This window comes from Lactuca sativa, chromosome 9 (genome assembly GCF_002870075.4).
Source record: "Lactuca sativa cultivar Salinas chromosome 9, Lsat_Salinas_v11, whole genome shotgun sequence".
NCBI lineage: Eukaryota > Viridiplantae > Streptophyta > Magnoliopsida > Asterales > Asteraceae > Lactuca > Lactuca sativa.
In genome coordinates this window covers 65704646-65726544 of record NC_056631.2, presented here as the reverse complement: position 1 = coordinate 65726544, position 21899 = coordinate 65704646, and the positions used below count along the sequence as shown (strand labels likewise).

The 21899-nt window shown below is 34.9% G+C and overlaps 1 non-coding gene across 1 annotated transcript; it reads left to right on the top strand.

Moving 5' to 3' along the window:
* The first annotated feature begins 12388 nt into the window (after window positions 1–12388).
* On the top strand, window positions 12389–12495 carry LOC111920445 (small nucleolar RNA R71). Its single transcript, XR_002859865.1, has one exon. It is a non-coding gene; the product is annotated as a small nucleolar RNA R71 (small nucleolar RNA).
* The last annotated feature ends 9404 nt before the right edge of the window (window positions 12496–21899 follow it).

The window sequence follows — 21899 nt, the reverse complement described above, 5'->3', positions numbered from 1 at the left end:
CTATTGAGGTAGTTTTTGATCATTATGAAAGAAAGTAACAAATTCATTTTCAGTCTATTCATTAAAGTGTAAATAAGCTTACTAAGATAAAAAATGATAAAAAATTAATGCTAATGTTTCCTCACCACAGGTCAACTCTATTTTATAAATTTTAACTTATAAGTCAAACTTTCCATTTATGTGTTGTACACTCACTTTTCACTTTCTATTCCTCTATCAGACATTAAAGTGCTTGGGTCAATTTGTTCAGAACTTTCAAAGCCTAACAAAAAGTCAGTTCATGGGTAAGTTTGTCTTTTTTTCATTGTCCCCCTTTTCCAAATCAGCTCTGTTATTGTTCATAAAGCTTAAAAAGACTGCTTTTTCCCAGAGGTTTTGGTTCCATTATGGCAAACATTCTTCTAAAAAAAACTGAATTTTTTAACACATGATCATGAGACAAGTATCTTTTTAACACATGATTTTATATAATAATAATACTAGAAACCAGCCCATCCAGCAGGTCGTGAAGCTGAATTACTTTCTTTGTTTTTGAACTCCTCCCCATAACTAGAACGCCCGGAATTAGTGGTGATGATAGGGATATTAGGTGTTGTGTTTACCTGAGAGTGAGAACTAGCAGAGGCAGGAACCGTTGTGAAGCTTTCTTCTCCAAAACCCCATCTGGTGGTGCGGCCTTCAGCTGCTTGCTTGTTCTGGTGCCCATTGTTTCTTATAATCTTATTCTAATAGATTTGGAGTTTTTTGTGGGATTCTCCTCAGGAAATGCTTGCCATGAATTTTGTTCAGGGTAATCTTTATCAAATAATCCCTTTTCAACCTCCCAAACTCTTCCATCTTTCGCTTTCTGCTATTAAAACTAAACAAACAAATTAATACCATTCTTTTTGCCTATAAGAAACCAACTGAATTGAAGAGGAGTAACCTAATGTTAACGGTACAAACATGAAAAAGAAACAGCCCCATAAAGTTTTGTAGATTAAGTGTTTTACCCATTAACTCTATTAAGTAAAAAAGAAGCACGTTAGTGTCTCTTTATGCAAGCTTAACCTTAAAGCTTAACCTTATCTTAAACTTAAAGCTTCTTACTGCTCCTAAGTTAATTTACATTTATGCCCTTTGTTTTCTTTTTCATTACATACAACAATGAAGTAACTGATGTCTGTTTCTTTCTACTCATACATATGTCTAGTTCACCATAAAACTCCTTCATTGTAGCAATATCTTTTTTCCTTTCCTCTTCAAGTGCTTCTTTCTCCTCCTGAAGTTCAGTTACTTTCTTCAACATATCTTGTCCTCGTTTATTCTCTTTAAGTATTTGCTTACGAAGAGACTCCAACTCCAAATCTGACATTTCCACTTGCGTTCCCAACCTTGAAACATTACTTTTCAAAATTTCAATTGCATTTCTTGATGCTTCAGCACAAAGTCTATGATCCTCATTGTTTTGAATTTGATTGTTGTTGTTGTGCTCTGGGATTTTTATTAAATCAGCCATACTTCTATCTGAAAGTGAACCCATTGGCCAATATGTGTTTAATCTTTGTTTTTGATGAGGTTTTGAGTTCCTTGAAACAGTTGTATTTTGATTAACATTAAAAAGCAATCTATAAGAAAAATCTAGAATTTGTTGTATTTAGTGGCATATATATTATATAATGTAATTAATCTTTCTTTAGCAAAATCGAGGATATTCCCGTTTTCACTACTATCACGTAATTGATTCTTCAATCTGAGTGATTCAGACCTCAGAGACTCATTCTCTTCAGAATCCCCTGAAACTACCCCCAAAAATCGATCAATATTATTACATTGATTCATGTTAAAGAAATTTAAAATTGATTATTAATTAATTACCTCTATTCATCCGTTCGTTGCATCTTTTGGATGAACACCTGTCCCATTTCACTATTTCAAAAATATTAATAAATAAAATATCAACAACCTTTATAGGTTATATATAAAAAAAACTTACATGTAAAATTGCACCAGAGTCTGAAGCTGTTAAGGGGAGAGAGTTTTAACGCCATTGTGAATTTGGCAGCAACTGAATGTACATGATTCACATTTCACATGAAATAACATTTTTTTTTAAATTTCTATTTAACATGTTATTATGAATTGTACTCAGGGTCTCCTTGTGTATTTTTGCAAAAGCTACCTTCCTAAATGAGATGAAATATTGACATTGGTTCATGAAGATGGAGATGAGTGGCCAAGAAAGTACCTCCCTAGGAAAACAGGACTTGGTGGAGGATGGAAATTGTTTGCTGAAGATCATTAACTAGTTGATGGCGATGCATTAATTTTCCAACTCATAAAACCCACAGTTTTTAAGGTTATTTTCTTAATCTCTATTATTTAAATTTCAAATCTTTATTACTCCATTATTAATCCCAAAAAGTAAATAAAAGTGTTTGTTTTTAATTCGGGCTATGTGATTGTAGGTGTGGTCATCGTTGTTGTTGTATCGAACTATCTTGGATGCTATTGAGGAGAATGATAATGTTAACCAGATCTCTCATTTTCTTTTCCTGTCAAATTTCAAAGCACACTTCTTTTTGGATTTTGATTTTGTTATTATAAGTTTTGTTTTATGCTTTGATATAGTTACTCTTTTAGCCACTACATAATTTTAAAAAAGTCTGTTTTCACATTCTGGTTAACCACAGTCAAGTAATAACTCATCTGATTGGATCAACTCTTTTCCTCTCTTTTTGTTGTGACTTATAGTCTTCTTCTAATTACAATTTACTGGTACAATATGGTTGAGCAAGGCTTAGTAAAAGAACAAATATTCTCTTTAGGCTAAACAGAAATGAAGCTGATTGTGAAAAAGACTTAATTGCCCTTCTCACCCTCATCATTATATCTTTTACATATTTCTTGCAGTTCAATGTGGGATTCTAGAACATCTGGTAAGAAGATTTGATATTCTTAACTCATTGTATCGTGTAAATTTGTTTGTTTGTTTTTATTATAATAATCTATATATGACTGATGTGGTTGGTTGATTTGTTATAAAAAAGCTTCTATTGATTTGTTATAAAAATATTATATGAAAGGATGGCTCATATTCAAGGGCATACTTAGTATCTGTTTCATTTTGACTTAATGGACTTAATGACTCAATCAAAATCCTCTTACAATCTAGAAAAGGAACAAGCTTTATGAAGATAGACATCATTATTTACGTATGTTAAGGGGAAAAAAGGAGCAAGGGCATACTTAGTTTTTAGTTTTGACCTTGTTTTTTTTAATAAATTACAGGTGGTTCCATTGTTAATGAAAGCTATCCTCTTACAAACTTATGCAGGTAACAATATTGTTCATAGCTGGGCTGTTAAGGTTCCTGTTTGTTTTCATTTATGCAGGTAACAATCTTGTTAAAAGGACTTATGAATCAGATAGTAATGGTAACAAGTTTAACACTCGAGTCCATACGATTAGATGTTAATGGTAACAAGTTTAACACATATGTCTTTGTTATACATACAAATTAAATGCAATGGATTGTATTTTTTGTATATGGTATTTTATTTTATATTATGCAATGGATTGTATTTTTTGTATATGATATTTTATTTCTATTATGAGAGATTAAATGCAAATTTAATTTATAAATTAATAAATATATAAATATATATTTTTTTTAAAAAAAATTAAAATTACGATACGCAAAAATGTGTGTTGTCTTCATTTATGACATGGCCTTTCTTGACTGGTGCTTCCTTGATGCTTCCTTGATACGCATTGCGTGTCATAAACACGCGCGTCGTAAGGTTACGACACGCAAATGCGTGTCGTCTTCCTTTATGACAGGGCCTTCCTTGATACGCAATGCGTGTCATAACCGCGCGTCATAAATGTGAGTCGTCTCTCTTTATGACAGGGCCTTCCTTGACGCGCATTTGCGCGTCATCTGAGCGTTTTACGACGCGTAATGAGCGTCGTAAAAGGCCTTTTTTCTAGTAGTGGCAGCATCGTGATCACTATGTCTTTTTTCGGATGTGGCTATGAATATAGTGAATAACTCTTCTAAATCGGCTTTCTTTTCTACCGGTTCTTCCTTTTGGTATAGTCCCCTCTCCTTCTGCTTGTATTTCTCCTCCTTTGCCTTCTTATACTCTTCGTATGGTAGCCATTCCTTCTTAGGTTTCCGCCAATTTTCATCATATCGATCACCACTTGAATAGAAGACTTGAGCTTTCTTATTTCCATTCTCATCTAAATCACAATCCTTTGTGAGATGGGGCTCTCTACAATTTTCGCATCCTACCCTAATAGCATGGATTGCTTGATCCATTTTTGTCATTCTTCGATCTAGACTATCAAGCTTAGCTATCACCGCCGCCATGCTATCATTTGCCGCGTTCACTACCCCCCGACTTACTTCGTTTCCCGGATTGTGGTATTCTCTAGAGTGCTTAGAGAATTCTTCAATTAATTCTTTAATTATCGGGGGCGCCTTCTTGTTGGAATAGTGTCTAAGGCTGTAACTATATCCGGTTGTGCATGGTCCTTTTGGGTTGCCTTCATCATAGCAACTTGGTAGGATGATTAATTAAGAGAGAGTAAATATTATTAATATATTATGGGAATAATATAATGAATAATATATATTTGTTATTTGATTAATATAAGTCATAGAATTAATTAGAATTAATTTGGTGACTTAAAGAGATTAATTAAATAAAGGGGTATAAACTGTCAATTGTTTGATAGTTAAGCTTTAGACTGTAAATCCATTAGGATATGGTTTGGACGGATTCTAAGGGCTTTAGGAAAGCTAAAATCGTCCATATGATTATCTTAGGAATGGATTTGGATAGCCTTAAGAGAAGATTATCCAATTAGGGTTTAGGTTGTAACCCTTAAGGAGTCTACAAGTATAAATAGACCCCATGGTGTAGGGAATTCGACACATCTCCTAAAGCAAGGAACCTCTGGTCGAATTCCTCCCCTCTCCTCTCTCCTAAATCATTCTTATTGCTATTGGTGTTTGTAAGCCATTAGAGGAGTGACACTTGTGACTCTAGAAGCTCCAAGACCTCAAGATCAACAAGGAACTCAAAGGTATGATTCTAGATCTGTTTCAATGTTTTTATTTAACCTAATTAGTCATTAGAAGTCTTGGATTCAAAAGCATGTTTAGTAGAAAGTCTAGATCCAAGCATTAGGGTTTTGCATGCACACATAGGAAAGTTCTTATGGCTAAAACCCATCAGTGGTATCAGAGCCTAGCTTGGTTTTCTGTAAATTGTTGCTTGATTAACTGAAACAAACCTGCAAAATTCGATTTTTTGGTTTCTGTGTCACTGACTCGGCGAGTCCCAAGGTGGACTCGGCGAGTAGGCCTGACTCGGCGAGTCCCTTTGTGCACTCGGCGAGTCCAGGCGTCAGGAATGGCCAGATTCGGGATTTCTTTGTGTTTATCTTATCTTAACTTACCATAAACTAATTAGATCAATATTAATTCGTTTTTCTGATAAATATAACTATTATCTTGATCTAGTTAAAGGTAATTATCAACTAATTAAATATTTAATTTCCTTATATGATAATTAATTAATTATTTTGATTATTTTGGTAATTATCTTAAAAGAAATCTTGAATAAATCAAATATAGATAATTAGGATATTAATTGTTAATTGGAATTATTTGTTATTTGATCCTCCATGTTTTAAATGTTTAAAACCTACCCTCTTGTTTTGAAATTTACTTTTGTGATTAAAAGTTTTAATTTAGACAACTTAAATTTCAAACCCTAGATTTTTAAAAGTTTTAAAATACAACCCTATACTAATATGATATTACTAGAATAATATATATATATATATATATATATATATATATATATATATATATATATATATATGTATAACTAAATGCTAGTCTTACCGTTAGTAGGCCTCATTCACGAAGCCAATCTATAAGGTGGGTATAAGGTTGCGGCCTATAAAATGGCGCTTAATGGGTGTACTCTCACACCTACCGCTTGCTTGATTGGTGGAGGGTCGTTAGCCGAACGGGTAGGATAGGGCAACCTCATCCTCTCATTAAAAGTATAATAAGAAATATAAAGTAACTACACATATTTTTAAAATTCCCAATCCTAGTTACTTTAGGAAAAGTGAATTGATGCAATCCCATGAAATTACACTTTGCACCTTACTAAGATGTTAGTGGAGCGTGTGTGGTTTACCGGCACACTAATTGGTTCTAAGCGAAGGTGGCAAAGGGTGATTCATTGTTTATCATAGTTCGATGGAGCGTGTGTGGTTTACCGGCACAACGAATAGGTGATTGTTACAATGAAGGCACCATGTGAATTTGCATGGTAATTCACACCCGCTTTGTGATCCTCGGCATCCCAGTCACAAACGAGAGGGGCATATCGAGATTTAAACATGCCATTGAATAGTTTCAATGAATCTCATCCGAACCTAGGAATTCTCAAAAAACACTTAGGACTAATAGTTTAGGTTTTGTGATGGAGAATTAGTGAATCGTCATTCACTTACCTTCAATTTATTTGCATGTTAGATTACGGCATCCCTTTTCTAGTATGTAAATGTTATTGTTGGATCCTAGCCCTAATTTTCTTATTGGGTGATAACTAGGGATTCTTATTCTAATCTATCTTTGTCCTTTTCTAATTGTAGATGTCGAACGCAAACAACGCTGCTGCTAGTTCTTTCACGTTGATGAGCCTTTGCCAAAAGGTCACCTTCGATGGAACGAACTTTAGCGAATGGATAAGATACATTCGCACCATTGCTCGCTATGAGGATAAGGAGTATGTCCTCGATGAGAAGCTCGAGAAAATCAACCCCGAAATTGCTACTCCCGCCGAAATCACCGCCTTTGAAACTCATGAGCGAGATGCAACGAAGGTACATTGCATCATGATCGCCACCATGAACTCCGAATTCCAAAAGTCCTACGAGGACATGTACCCGTACGAGATGCATCAAGACTTATTGGAGAGGTACCACCAAAACGCGAGACAAGAGAGGTACGAGATATTCACTAACATGATTTCCGCAAAGATGGGTCATGGAGAATCTCTTACCGTGCACTTGCAAAAGATGCAAAGGTATGTCGACCGCCTTCGCAAGTTAAATGTTGACTTCGGTGAGGATTTGGCGATCGACATGGTGCTTCACTCCTTGCCTCCGATGTACAACCAATTTAGGATGACCTACCACATGAACAAAGAAGAGGTCACCCTAAGCAAGCTCCAAGGTCTCTTGAGGGTTGCTGAGAGCAACTTCAAAGACAAGTCTGTTGCACCTACTCCCAATCCGCCCGCTGCTCCTGTCTTGGCTATTGGACAAGGGAAGGGAAAGAAGAGGAAAGCTTCATCGAAGAACTATCGCAAGGTGAAAGCCCGAGATGGTGCCTCTTCTAGTGGGACCAAAGTTGATCCCGCCAAGCCCTGCTCTAACCCGAAGGAGGCAGAGTGCCACCACTGCCACAAGATAGGACATTGGAAGAGAAGCTGCCCGGATTACCTGCAAGCAATCAAAGAAGGAAAGATCAAGCCGTCTTTCGCAGGTATATATACAATCAAATCTAACGATTCTAATCATGCTATTTCTTGGGTTCTTGATACCGGTTGTGGTTACCACATTTGTTCTAATGTGCAGGGACTAAGAAGAAGTAGGGATGTGGAGCAAGGAAGGATCAATCTAATCATGGGGAACAGAAGATCGTCGCCTGTGACCAAGATTGGAGTGTATTCCTTAGTGCTTAGGAATAGTTTAGTTTTAGATTTGAACAATTGTTGCTATTCGCCAGAAATGGCAAGAAACATCATTTCATTTCATGGTTTATATAGACAAGGATTCAGATTTTCTTTTAATAATGAGAATGGTTCTATTTTGGCTTATCTAAATGGTGTCTTTTACTTTGAAGCTATACCATGTAATGGAATATATGAAACCGTTATGATTGTTGATAACTTAGGAAATGATGTTTTGAATATTGATTCTTCCACTAGTATGGATAAAGCATCCTTGTGGCATTGTCGTCTTGGACATGTCAACAAGAAACGCATAGCCCAACTCCAAAAGGATGGAGTGTTGGAGTCATTCGACCTTAGGGAAGATGACACATGCGAGTCTTGTTTGCTTGGAAAGATGACTAAGTCGCCCTTCACGAGTACATGTGAAAGGGGCGAGGGTCTATTGGACCTAATACATACCGATGTGTGTGGACCATTTAGATCAACCACGAAGGATGGGAACCGCTTCTATGTGACTTTTACCGATGACTATAGTAGATATGGGTATATCTACTTAATCAAGCAAAAGTCAGACACCTTTGAAAAGTTCAAAGAGTTCAAGAATGAAGTGGAGAATCAATTGGGCAGGAAAATCAAGATGCTCCGATCCGATCGAGGAGGAGAGTACCTAAGTCTTGAATTCCACGATTATCTCAAGGAGTGTGGAATAGTTTCACAATTGACGCCTCCTAGGACACCGCAGTTGAATGGTGTGGCAGAAAGGCGTAATCGAACCTTATTGGATATGGTTCGCTCTATGATGAGTCGTGCTTCGCTACCAATCTCTTTTTGGGGGTATGCCTTAGAGACTGCCGCCCATATCCTTAACCGAGTCCCTACTAAGAAGGTTGCCAAAACACCTCACAAGATGTGGACAGGGAAAGCTCCCTCGTTGGCACATATCAAGGTTTGGGGTTGCGAGGTTTTCGTAAGACGAGATACTCACGACAAGCTTGAACCTCGAAGTGAGCGATGTATTTTCATCGGCTACCCGCAGACATCCTTTGGATATCTCTTCTATAGACCGAAGGACAATGTTGTCTTCGTTGCGAGGAGAGGAGTTTTCCGAGAGCGAGAACTCATAAGCCAAGGAGACAGTGGGAGGCAAATCGAGCTTGAAGAGATTCAAGAGTCGATAGATGAAGGAACCTCTACCGCTGGCACTCAACCCGAGGAGGAAACTCCGGTTGAACCGATTGACGAATCCTTACCACTTAGACGTTCCGATAGAGTTAGAGTTCTACCCCAGTTTTATGGTTTTCATATAACTACCGAAGGGGACACGTATATTAGTGATGGTACACTAGTAAATCTTGATGAACCTAATAGCTATAAGGAAGCCATGGCAGGCCCGGAGTCTGCAAAATGGAAAGAGGCAATGGATAGCGAGATCCAATCCATGTATGATAACCAAGTTTGGAATTTGGTTGATTATGTGCCCGGACGTAAGACCGTTGGGTGCAAATGGATCTTCAAGAAGAAGACCGACGTGGATGGAAACGTGCACACATATAAAGTGCGATTGGTTGCGAAGGGCTTTACTCAAACTCCCGGAGTTGACTATGATGAGACCTTCTCACCAGTTGCGAAGATTAAATCTATTAGAGTGATGCTAGCTATTGCCGCATTTCATGATTATGAGATTTGGCAAATGGATGTCAAGACCGCTTTCCTTAATGGAAAGCTGGCTGAGGATGTTTACATGGCTCAGCCAGAGGGGTTTGTGGATCCGAAGCATCCGGATAGAGTGTGTAAGCTTGAGAAGTCCATTTATGGACTTAAGCAAGCGTCTCGCAGATGGAATCTTTACTTCGATGAGAAAGTCAAAGAGTTTGGATTTGTACGAAGCGAAGACGAATCTTGTGTATATGTCAAAGCCAGTGGGAGTATAGTAAGCTTCCTCGTTCTATATGTCGATGACATATTACTCATAGGAAACGACATCCCGACTCTGCAGGAAGTTAAGTCCTGGCTCGGGAAGTGCTTCGCTATGAAGGACCTCGGAGAGGCTTCTTACATCTTGGGAATAAGGATAGTAAGAGAAAGAAGTAAAAGACTAATTGGACTTAGTCAGAATACTTACTTGGAGAAAGTACTAAAACGTTTTAGTATGGAAAACTCAAAGAAGGGAGAACTACCGATACAAAGTAATGCCAAATTGAGTAAGACTCAGAGTCCGAGTACCGAAGCTGAGATAGCAGAAATGAGCCGAGTACCATACGCTTCCGCAGTTGGCTCAATCATGTACGCTATGACTTGTACTCGCCCTGATGTAGCCTTCGCTTTGAGCATGGTTAGCAGATATCAAGGGAATCCTGGCAAAGCACATTGGATTGCGGTGAAGAATATCCTTAAGTACCTTCGGAGGACGAAGGAATGGTTCTTAGTCCTCGTAGGGAGTGATGACTTGAAGGTGCGAGGGTATAGTGACGCCAGTTTTCAGACCGACAGGGACAACTACCGTTCGCAGTCGGGCTGGGTCTTTACCCTAAATGGAGGAGCAGTGACATGGAAGAGTTCCAAGCAGGAAACCGTAGCTGATTCAACGTGCGAATCAGAGTACATTGCAGCGAGCGAAGCGTCGAATGAGGCAATATGGCTAAAGAACTTCATCGGTGATCTTGGAGTCGTACCTGCCATAAAGGAGCCCATGGAGATTTTCTGTGATAACGAAGGAGCGGTTGCCTTGACCAAGGAACCGAGGGATCATGGTAGATCAAGACATATCGACAGAAAATATCACTTCATCAGACATCGTGTAGAAGAAGGACAACTCGTAGTGAAGAGGATATCATCAGAAGATAACCCAGCAGATCCGCTTACGAAGGGACTGAGTAGGGTTAAGCATTTGCAGCATGCTAGGAGTATTGGGCTGAAGGATGATATTAGCGTAGATTAGATAGTATTAGAAACGTGTAATAGATAAATGTAATTGACATTTGATGATTAAATAAAGGAGTTTTATTTATGAGTAATGTTACTATCTTATGTTAATTGTTTAGCTATTGTTTCACTTTGCATGTTTTGACTTCCAGAATAATTGAAATTATTAGGAATAATCAAATTATTCAAATGGTCCACAATCGTTCATATGTTGGAAGTAGATATGAAAGAAGATTGTCATGAATTGGTGTGTAGAATGTCTAAATGGTGTTAGACATAGCAAAGGATTGCTGCAACATTCATGAGTGCTTATGAACTAGTTTTGAGCATTGGAATAAACCCGCGCTTGCTGGAATCACCTTATGGAATAAGATATAAAAGGGTGATCGCAAGACGATAATATCATATAGTCTTAAAACCTAGATATATGGTTTATTATTTGTTAATTGATTGTACATTGATAATACGAAAACACATCAGTAACTTGGTGTTATAAAACATATTGTTGTGTATAGTTGGTAAATGAATAAGTAAATGCATATAGGTCGAAGTTTATCTGTAACTTTTATCTAAGAAGGTAAAAGTGATATCTCGGCCGCTCGATGATTTGATTTGACTTATGTGCCGGGCCCGGTCAGAACTGAATTGATGTGTTCGATTAAGTTCTATGTCAAATAAATCAAAGATCGAGAAACCTAATGCTTGACTAACCATTCCATAGGATTGTCAGCATGATATCTGACAGAGGACTGTACGTTCCCTTATCTAAAGGACAAGATTGATTAGATCATAGTTGACAGCGTCTTTGAGAGCTACGATTGCAAACCGAATTGTACTTGTATAGTTACTAGACTTATCCAAGTGGGAGACTGTTGGAATAGTGTCTAAGGCTGTAACTATATCTGGTTGTGCATGGTCCTTTTGGGTTGCCTTCATCATAGCAACTTGGTAGGATGATTAATTAAGAGAGAGTAAATATTATTAATATATTATGGGAATAATATAATGAATAATATATATTTGTTATTTGATTAATATAAGTCATAGAATTAATTAGAATTAATTTGGTGACTTAAAGAGATTAATTAAATAAAGGGGTATAAACTGTCAATTGTTTGATAGTTAAGCTTTAGACTGTAAATCCATTAGGATATGGTTTGGACGGATTCTAAGGGCTTTAGGAAAGCTAAAATCGTCCATATGATTATCTTAGGAATGGATTTGGATAGCCTTAAGAGAAGATTATCCAATTAGGGTTTAGGTTGTAACCCTTAAGGAGTCTACAAGTATAAATAGACCCCATGGTGTAGGGAATTCGACACATCTCCTAAAGCAAGGAACCTCTGGTCGAATTCCTCCCCTCTCCTCTCTCCTAAATCATTCTTATTGCTATTGGTGTTTGTAAGCCATTAGAGGAGTGACACTTGTGACTCTAGAAGCTCCAAGACCTCAAGATCAACAAGGAACTCAAAGGTATGATTCTAGATCTGTTTCAATGTTTTTATTTAACCTAATTAGTCATTAGAAGTCTTGGATTCAAAAGCATGTTTAGTAGAAAGCCTAGATCCAAGCATTAGGGTTTTGCATGCGCACATAGGAAAGTTCTTATGGCTAAAACCCATCACTTCTTTGTGAGCGGGCCTTGAGAATCAAGCAATTGCCTTGTGGTGACATTGACTCCATCATAGAAGATGGAGACCTCTTGTTGGCTATTAAGGTCATGGTGTGGGCAATTTCTAAGTAGGCTCTTGTACCTTTCCCAAACTTCATAAAGAGATTCTCCGGGTTGTTGCTCGAAGTTAGCAATGGCTTTCTTTAGCTTGGCTATCTCGGAGGGCGGGCAGAAATGGTCTATGAACTCTTCTTTCATCTTGGCCCATGTGGTGACCGATTCGAGAGGAAATGACTTTAACCAATCTTTTGCAGCTCCTTTAAATGTGACAGGAAGCATGCGAAGAAGCTGGGTCTCGCATGGAACATTCGGTACGTTGAAGTAATCAGCCACATCATTCACTTCGTCCAAGTGCTTGTAAGCATCTTCGTTATCTTTCCCGTAAAAAGGGATCTCCTTGAGTTGGGCGAGAATATGGCCTTTTAGTTCGAAAGTAGCGGTCGCGGGAATTACTGGTTGCACAAGTCCCGGCCCGGTGTCTTCACGCATCCTTTTCTTCCATTCCCCCATGGGGACTTCATCAATGTTAGCCATTGTGATAGCTAACTCTTCTTCGGAATCGGTTTCGTGCTCGTAAGTATGCTCTTCTTCTTCCTCGGTCTCGTACTCGTTATCTTCTTGAATTGGTTCTTCAACTGTCAATGAGGCACTGGATTCTCCTGATTTGCTGCTCTTCTTCTTGATGAAGACGGACTTTAAATTTTTGAGTGGTGAGTTCTTTGAAGATGTGGTTTCTCCAACGGCTTTTCCTTTGCTCCTTCTTAGTGCGGATTCCGGGTCTTCCAAAGGAGGGATCAGAGATGTATCAGATCCTCGGGTCATGAAACAACTCTAAACAAACAAAACAAAAGAAACAAAACGCGTAAAAAGAACAAAAACGAAATAATAGAATAAAGCTGAAAAAGGCATCGGACTCGCCGAGTCTGCTCGAATGCACTCGGCGAGTTCAAGGCAAAAACTAAAAAAATTTCTAGTTATTCTAAAAAAAACAGAATTTTATTGAACTAATTCTACTTACTGAATTACTTTATAAATAACTTTGTGTAAGATAAATCCCACACAAAGGATCGATTAAACTAGAATTTAATATTAATTTTAGAACCGTTCCCCGGCAACGGCGCCAAAAACTTGATGTGTGCAAACTCACTTAGTTTTAAACCTACTTTTAATTATCAAATAACACACAAAAGGCAGTGAACCTATCAATTGTGGTATAACTAAATAAGCAGGGTATCGATCACAGGGAACGGTAAATTGAAATTAAAAACTAATTTTATCTAAGTTAAATAATAAGTAGGTGTTTTCTCTAGTTTTACAAGACTAGAAACTTACTAATTATTACTAATTTAAGAACTAGAAAATAAAGACTTAACTAGATTCAATAATTGGAAAGGAACTTCTGTTTAGTTCAACTTGGTTAACTCTATGGTTGATTTCAAGGTAATGGTGCAATGGATTAATTCTTTCGTTGGTTATCGATTCAAGTGATTAGATTCGTATTCACTACCCTAATCCTTAGCAAATAAACTAACTTAAACAGTGGCCAATTGTCTAATTTAATTAAATTCACTAGATTAATTATTCAGGTTAAGTTAGACTTGCAATAATTAACTAATTTATTCTTTTAATTAACTTCTTGTTTGATGGTCATCTTACAAGCTTGCACATGAATTTACTCAATTTTCTTATTAATTCTAGTTTCATATTCATTAATCCTAGACATATGGTATAGTGATCACATAGCATATGAGGTTAATAATCAATAGATGTTCATGCTAATCAATTATCTTCCTATTAACAGAAAATTAATTATTATTCACACACAAGGTTTTTTAGCAAGCTAAAATAACAAAAATTCACCAACTTAGAATTAATCCTACCAATCAATCAAACCATATTGTTAACTTTGTATCCCCAAACAGAAGTCTAAAGGTTTTAGCTCATAATTGAAGTAAATAACAGCAAACAAACAAAGTCAAATTGCTTAACCATAATGATAAAACAAAAGAATGAGTGGAATGATGAAATTTTGCCTCAATTACTCTCCGGGATTGAATTCTAGCTTCTTTCGTCTTCTTTTAGGGTTTTTCTGCCTTCTCAATCGCAGCTAAACTCTTCTGAATCGTTCTAGAACTCCCCCCCCCCCCCCTCCCCCATTGTTCTGAGGAGTTATCTTTATATATACGAATCGACTCGTCGAGTCAGGTGGCGACTCGTCGAGTCCCTCTCACATTCCTCGAATTGTGATAACTCTTTGAGATCCCGAGTCATTATCTTCTCGATTCTTCGATTGGACTCGCCGAGTAGTCGATCTGACTCGCCGAGTCAGTGCCATTTTTATTGTTTTTCTTCTTCATTCCATTCTCGATCTTTTAACTGTTTCTCCCGCTTCCTTTCGCTTCCGAGCTTCATCTTTGGACAGAAAATATAATTCAAACACTTTTAAGTACCTTTTGTCCAATAAATGCAATAATTTAGCTAATAATTGAATAAAAATCTATACTTAATATGAACTAATTATGCACATATCACATGTATTATATGAGTTTATTTAAGAAAAATTAAATACAAAATTATAAACATTTGAAAAGTATGAATTTATAAGAAAAGTAACAAATATTGAATTATAAAAGTTAAAGTGTTTTTTTTTCTCTTTTAAATATAAACAAATAATTTAGATTTAGATAAATAAATAAAGAAAATCAATGAATCTTTAATTTGGTAATTTTGAAATTTGAAAAAAGTTCATTAATGAAATTTTATTGAATATAAATGTTATCTACAATTTAATAAAATGTAAAAAACCATAAAATGAGACGTGGAATAAAAAGTAATTTAATCACAAAATTACATGTGGCAAAATAAATAAGAATATCATATGTGGTAAAAAGATCTTTATTTATTTTAAAGAGGATTAGGTTAACTAGATTTCAATTTACCATCATTTAAGATATTTTCATTATTTAAATGATAGTTATTTTCATTTAATTTAATTTAATTTTTTTGAAACGACAGATAATTATATATTTTTCTCCTCTCTTTAAGATTGAACTCAAGATCTACTAATTAGTTGTTAGTTTAAACCTCCATGTTAACCGGATGGAATAGCCCCAACAGACAACATTAAATTATATCATCTCTTAAATGATAGTTATTTCAATTTACCACCGTTTAAGATATTTTCAGTGGCAAAAAGATCTTTCTAGCAAAATCCCCTTTACATGCGCCACGTTTCCGCCACACGCCACCCAGCAAAGAGTTAAGTTATATGATTCATTTTTTTATATGTACCATAGGCTTCAATAACGTACACGAACAAAAAAATCCCTACCTTTGTCACAGTTTACAAATTGGCCCATGTTCTTTATTCATTGCCCAAACGAAACCCAAATTCCCAAAATATTTAATCTACCGACTTTGGTTGTCATTCACATTTTCACAGAAGTCAACATATTGATACTATGGTATAAATATGAGTTTTTTTTTTTTTTTTTTTTTTTTTTTTTTTTTTTTTAATTTACCAACAAAGTTTTACGAATACCATCATTTAACTATATAAATTTAAATCGTAATAATTAAATTATTCAACTTTTATTTTTTATTTTATTTCTCTTATGATTTGTTATCACAGATTTAGCTGTTTCTACAAAATATATTTGACTTAATTGAGCATCCAATTTATAAGAACGTCATTATTCAGTTACTTAAGTTTTAAACGAAATATTTGTAAATGTTTTAAACTTTTTCTATAACTTTTTTGAATTTTTTACATTTGTAGACAATTTTCATACAACCATTTCTTATTAATCTTTTTTTATACTTTTCATAGCATTTTAAAATATTTTTATAAAAGTTTATAAAAATGTAAAAAAAAAGTATGTAAAAACCTATAAATTGATGGATTTTTTTTTGTTTTTTTGCAATTTTTTTTACTAAAAAGGTCATAAACTTTTTTTACAGTACAACTATTTTTGTTTAGTTTTAAAACTTTTATAATTTTTTTACATTTTAATACAACTTTCATGCGACTGTTTTTAATCAATTTTTTTTTTTTGAAATGTTATAAAGAAAATATAAAAAAAAAAATTGTCAAAATACTTATGAAACATTTTTAAAAAGTTGAAGAGGAAGTTTAAAAAGGGTTGTTTGAATTGTGTAAGGTTCATTTACTTATTTGATAATTTTGATAATCAAATATTCATGGATATTTTGATAGATTGTGTAAGGTTCATTTACTTAATTGATAACTCGATCTTAACACCAGGCTACACAGATTTCAATATAAGATAAATAGATAATCCATAATAAACAATTGTGTTATTAAGCATTAAAATAAATAAATAATAAATAATAAATAAAAGACAATGAACTAGATGAATGTGAGCATTGTTTGAATTTTAGGGAATCAAAAAATGGTATATTGCGAGTATAAATAGTGATACTATTCAATTCTTGGATGAAAATAACAAAATTAACAGTTTCAAACTGCTAAATAAGTAAATAACAGTTTTCTAGACATCCAAGCTTTCGGCAACTTGAGTTGCCTTGAAAACTATAACACCTTTCATATAGGCTAATTAAAATAGTAATAAAATCTGTGAAATAAACTCCAAGTCTCTTATAGATTCTCTGAATAACACGAGGGGATGTTAAGGAATTAAAATCTTAGTTTAAAAGTAAGCCTTTAGGAATTCTCGATCTTCCTCTTCCTCGTGCCCAGTGACATTGCGGATTCGGTCTGGAAATCAAGTGGGAGCATAATTGACAGTTGTAAATTAATAATAATAAAAAAAAACCAAAAAGTAGAATAACATTAAAACCTTCAACTAAATCTCATTTTAAAGTTCAAATCTAATAAGACGCATAGCTAAAAAAGTTCGATAACATTTTCATTTGTAATCTTTAAAAATCTTTCTCTTTCAACCGCGCAAATTACACAACCATTTAGAAAATCTTCCGAAGTTCGATTCTACAAATCCGACTTTACAAGCTGCATCACGGAAAAACATCTCTCTACCGTTGCGGTTGCAAGTGACAAGACCAACGACAACTTCACTAACCGATAAATCAAAGAAAAGAACCGATACATCTTGGTTTCCACCATCACTTTAGCAATGTCGGATATGCTCTTCAAAGTTGCAAATCTTGTATCTTTTTGTATATGAGTGGGGTGAATATCTTTTCTTTTGTCTATTAATAAAAATTGTTATTATTCATTGTTATAATAAAACTCAATAATTAACAATTTATTATATTTAACAGTGAACATATCAAATAGGGGACAAACTAAGAAACAATCTATTATTCATTTTAACTAACAATAAGAAAACAACTTGCAATATTTATATGAACCCACAAACTCATTACAAACAACAAAAATGCAGTTACATAAAATGTACCCATAAAAAAAGAAAAATTAACAATACAACCAAAAGAATAACTGATTTTCATCGAACCTCAAGTCCACAAGCCAACAAAAGAAACATATAAACCAACAAAAATCAATTTCTCCTAATAAAATCAAAGTATATTACAGGTAAAGATTTACCGAGGTAGACCGAGAGAACAGGGAAAACGGAGATCAGAGGCACACTCAGGTCGTCGATGTCAATTTAGGCGACGATAGTCTTTGATCTCCGGCGAAGTTAATTTTTTATGAAATGGTGATTTGGTGCCATGGTGGTGTTGTGGCTAGGTTAAAAAGAAAGAACAAGATAAGATACAAGAAGTGAAGCAAACAAATCGTAGGTTGAGTAATTGGGTGTATGTTTCCAAAAAGGTAATCGGGTGTATCGTGGGTGGGTGTCAGCTAAAGTCAAAGGGCGAACCATTCTTAATAATAATAATAATAATAATAATAACAATAATAATAATAATAATATGTAAAAATGGTGGGACCCAAAGTTAAGTGGGGTCCAAACACCCCACTCCTTTTACATTGGCTCCGCCACTCCTCAAGCCTAGTCTCACCTACTCCGACTCTAATGTACAAGAAAAACTCTTTAATGACACGTGAACCATGACACACATTGATTTATGATACGCAAAAGTGCATGTCCTAAACTCTTTCAAAATTTGAAGAATTTAGGACAGTCAGTTTTGCGAGTCATAAAATTAGTGTTACAAAAAAAATAACACAGAGGACACTCATCATAAACGCGTGTAGTGTAGACCTTGTTGTTTTATAATTTTCAAACGTGCATTCAGATAGAGATTCCTATCACAAAATCGTTACTAGACACTGAGTTCACCTCTCATTTTGCTCCTCCATCTCCTTCCAAAACCCTAGTTTATATCACCACCGCTCTTCCCTCACCGACGATCTCATCTAACACCACTGTTATTCCCTCATATTTTTGACAGCGTCACGATATCTAGAGAACGAAGAAGGAGGCGGAAGCCTCAAGAAGTTGTGTGGCTAGTATTAATTTCAGGTAGTCTTACATGTTTTCCTCTTCAGCTCAAATCCTTCGACGACGGAGCCGCCATACACCTGGATTCCGATAACCTTTTTCACATCTCCGCTATTGAAGTTCTCACAATCAAAGACAAGCTTCACTACTTACTGCTTCGATATCATCCCGTATTGAGTTTTGTGTTCGACCCGAAGCACCATCAATAAACAGCCAACATCGAAGATCCTAAACCTTCGATAGAAAACACTTCCGCCTTCGACAATCAAACCTTCGCTGTCAAAATCTTAAGCTTTGTTATCAATCCTTCATTCAGGAATTAAAGTACCACCAGTTCATTAATTTCCTTCGTTATCACTGAATCACTCTCGAATACTCGACTTAGGCCATCAATACACAACATCAAAGTCTTTGAATGTTCCTTCAATGTTTAGTTCGCCTATGCTTCGGTTCTCAACCCATTCTGCTTGAAATCTTCATGAGCCTTCGATATATCACAACACAAAGGATTTTGATGCTTAAGTTCATCAATTTTGACTTTTCACATTTGACCATCAATGGAAAACAAATACAAACACTCTTCGTACATACTTCCATCACCGCAGGTGATTCCAACAATATCTTCATATTGTCTTCACAGTCTCATTCAAGAAAATTTCATTTGTTGCGATTGTTCTAATGCAAAATCCATAATCAATTTCGGTTTCAGATTCTCAAAAACACCGATTTTGACTTTTTTTTTTTTACTTTTCATTCTCCCATCCAAACCAATTCGTAATCCATAGTGGTATTGAACTTCAATTCTTCAATAAACAACCGAAACAACATTTTCAAATTGTTTTTCAAATTAAACAACAATTTTAACAATTTTCATCACTTTTTCATAGATCACGAACACCAATTCAAATTGAATTCATCTTGATCATCGTCAATCACCATAATCATTATCAGATACAAATCGACAATCATAAACAATCTTAGATCTACAATTCATTGTAATTTCAGCCTTTCAAGTATCGACATTGAATAGAGAAAAAGAATAAGTTATGTAATCAAGTAATCATAATTCGATTTCTTCTTCTTCACAATCGTTACAGATCAAACTCCTCAATTTCATCAACAACGTCATCTGTTCTTGACTAATTTTCACCAAAATTGAAACTCTTGTTGGAACTTTGTTAAATGAAAACTTTCTCTATGGGACTTGTCCCACATTGGAAGAAAGAGGAAACTTATACTCCCTTAAAAAGCCTCGTAGTAGTTGTTTACCAATTAGATCAAAGGCTTGGACTAAAGGGATTGGGTTGGATTTGGTGATTGGGCTAATCATATTGGTCTTGAAAAACTTAAATTAATATATATTTAATGGTCAAAAGATTGGCCTTAGGGTCTCATTGACTAGTTACATATATATATATATATATATATATATATATATATATATATATATATATATATATATATATGTTAATTCCGATTTTGACTTAATTTTTATATTAAACAAATTTGTTAAATTCATTTTAACTGTCTTGACAGTTATTTTCGGTTGACAGTTTTTGGAGGGAAAAACAGTCAATGTATATCTATAAATAGATCACCAAAGACTAGATTTCGGGTTCAGAAAAACCACACACATATTCCTCATATAATTTCGTATTCCACAAACAATGAAGGGAACATAGTGAATTCCATCAGAATCAAGAGAAGATCTTGGTTGGTTATTGTATCCTCTTCACAGATCCCTACCTGGGAAATTTCTGTCTTAGGACACTGCAAAGCAGACCTCAATCTATTGGGAAATTTTGTGATTATATTTTCTGTGTAGTCATCATACAAGTATGTTTTCTGTAAACTGATTCTTGTATATTACATATATTTGAATTTCGTTTGTTTTTCATTCTATTGGTTTTATTGATTGTATACTTCAGTCATAACAACTCTGAATTTGTAATTTCCAATAACTTCTTGAAATCGAATATTAAAATCGATCATATGAGTAAGTGAGAATGAATATCGATTTATCAAGAAGTTCAGAAATAAGTGATATTTGTGATACGATCTCAAGAACAAATTGAGAAAACATAAAATCTAGATCAATAAAGAGAAAGATATGTGATCTCTAATCACGAAATCTAAACTGATTAAATTGAGTAATCACTAATTATTCGATAATGATAAACATGATTTTGAGTTTCAATAGGAATCAGATGAGTTGAATAAGCAAATTTAATTTCTCGATGATGAAAATACAAAGTAAGGATATAAAACACTGAATAAAGCAATCTGGAATGAATTTGGGCTTGAATGAATAGTGATTAGATCAAGCATTTGGGATAAATCAAACTTGGGCTTGAATGAATAGTGATCAGATCAAGCATTTGGGATAAATCAAACGAAAACAAATCACAATGAATTTGGGCTAGATATTAGGCTCGGTTAATTAAAAAAATGAATTAGATCAACAAATTTGGAAAGAAAAGAAATAGCTCCAATAGAGAGACTCACCAAAGATTTCAAATTTGGGCTAGATATTGGGCTTGAATGAATAGTGATCAGATCAAGCATTTGGGATAAATCAAACGAAAACAAATGACAATGAATTTGGGCTAGATATTAGGCTCGGTTAATTAAAAAATGAATTAGATCAACAAATTTGGAAAGAAAAGAAATAGCTCCAATAGAGAGACTCACCAAAGATTTCAAATCTTTTGTCGATCACACAAAAATGTTATACATTTCAGAATTAAGAAATGTATAATTGAAAAGACACGAATTAACCGAGCCTAGATGATAACATTTTTGTGTGATCGACAAAAGATTTGAAATCTGGAATGAATTCGGGCTTGAATGAATAGTGATCAGATCAAGCATTTGGGATAAATCAAACAAAAACAAATCACAATGAATTTAGGCTAGATATTAGGCTCGGTTAATTACAAAAATGAATTAGATCAACAAATTTGGAAAGAAAAGAAATAGCCCCAATAGAGAGACTCACCAAAGATTTCAAATCTTTTGTCGATCACACAAAAATGATATAATTAAGCTCTGATACCACATGTAGGATCACATGGAAATGACAATTGCAGAATTAAGAAATGTATAATTGAAAAGACACGAATTAACGATTAAGCACAAGTG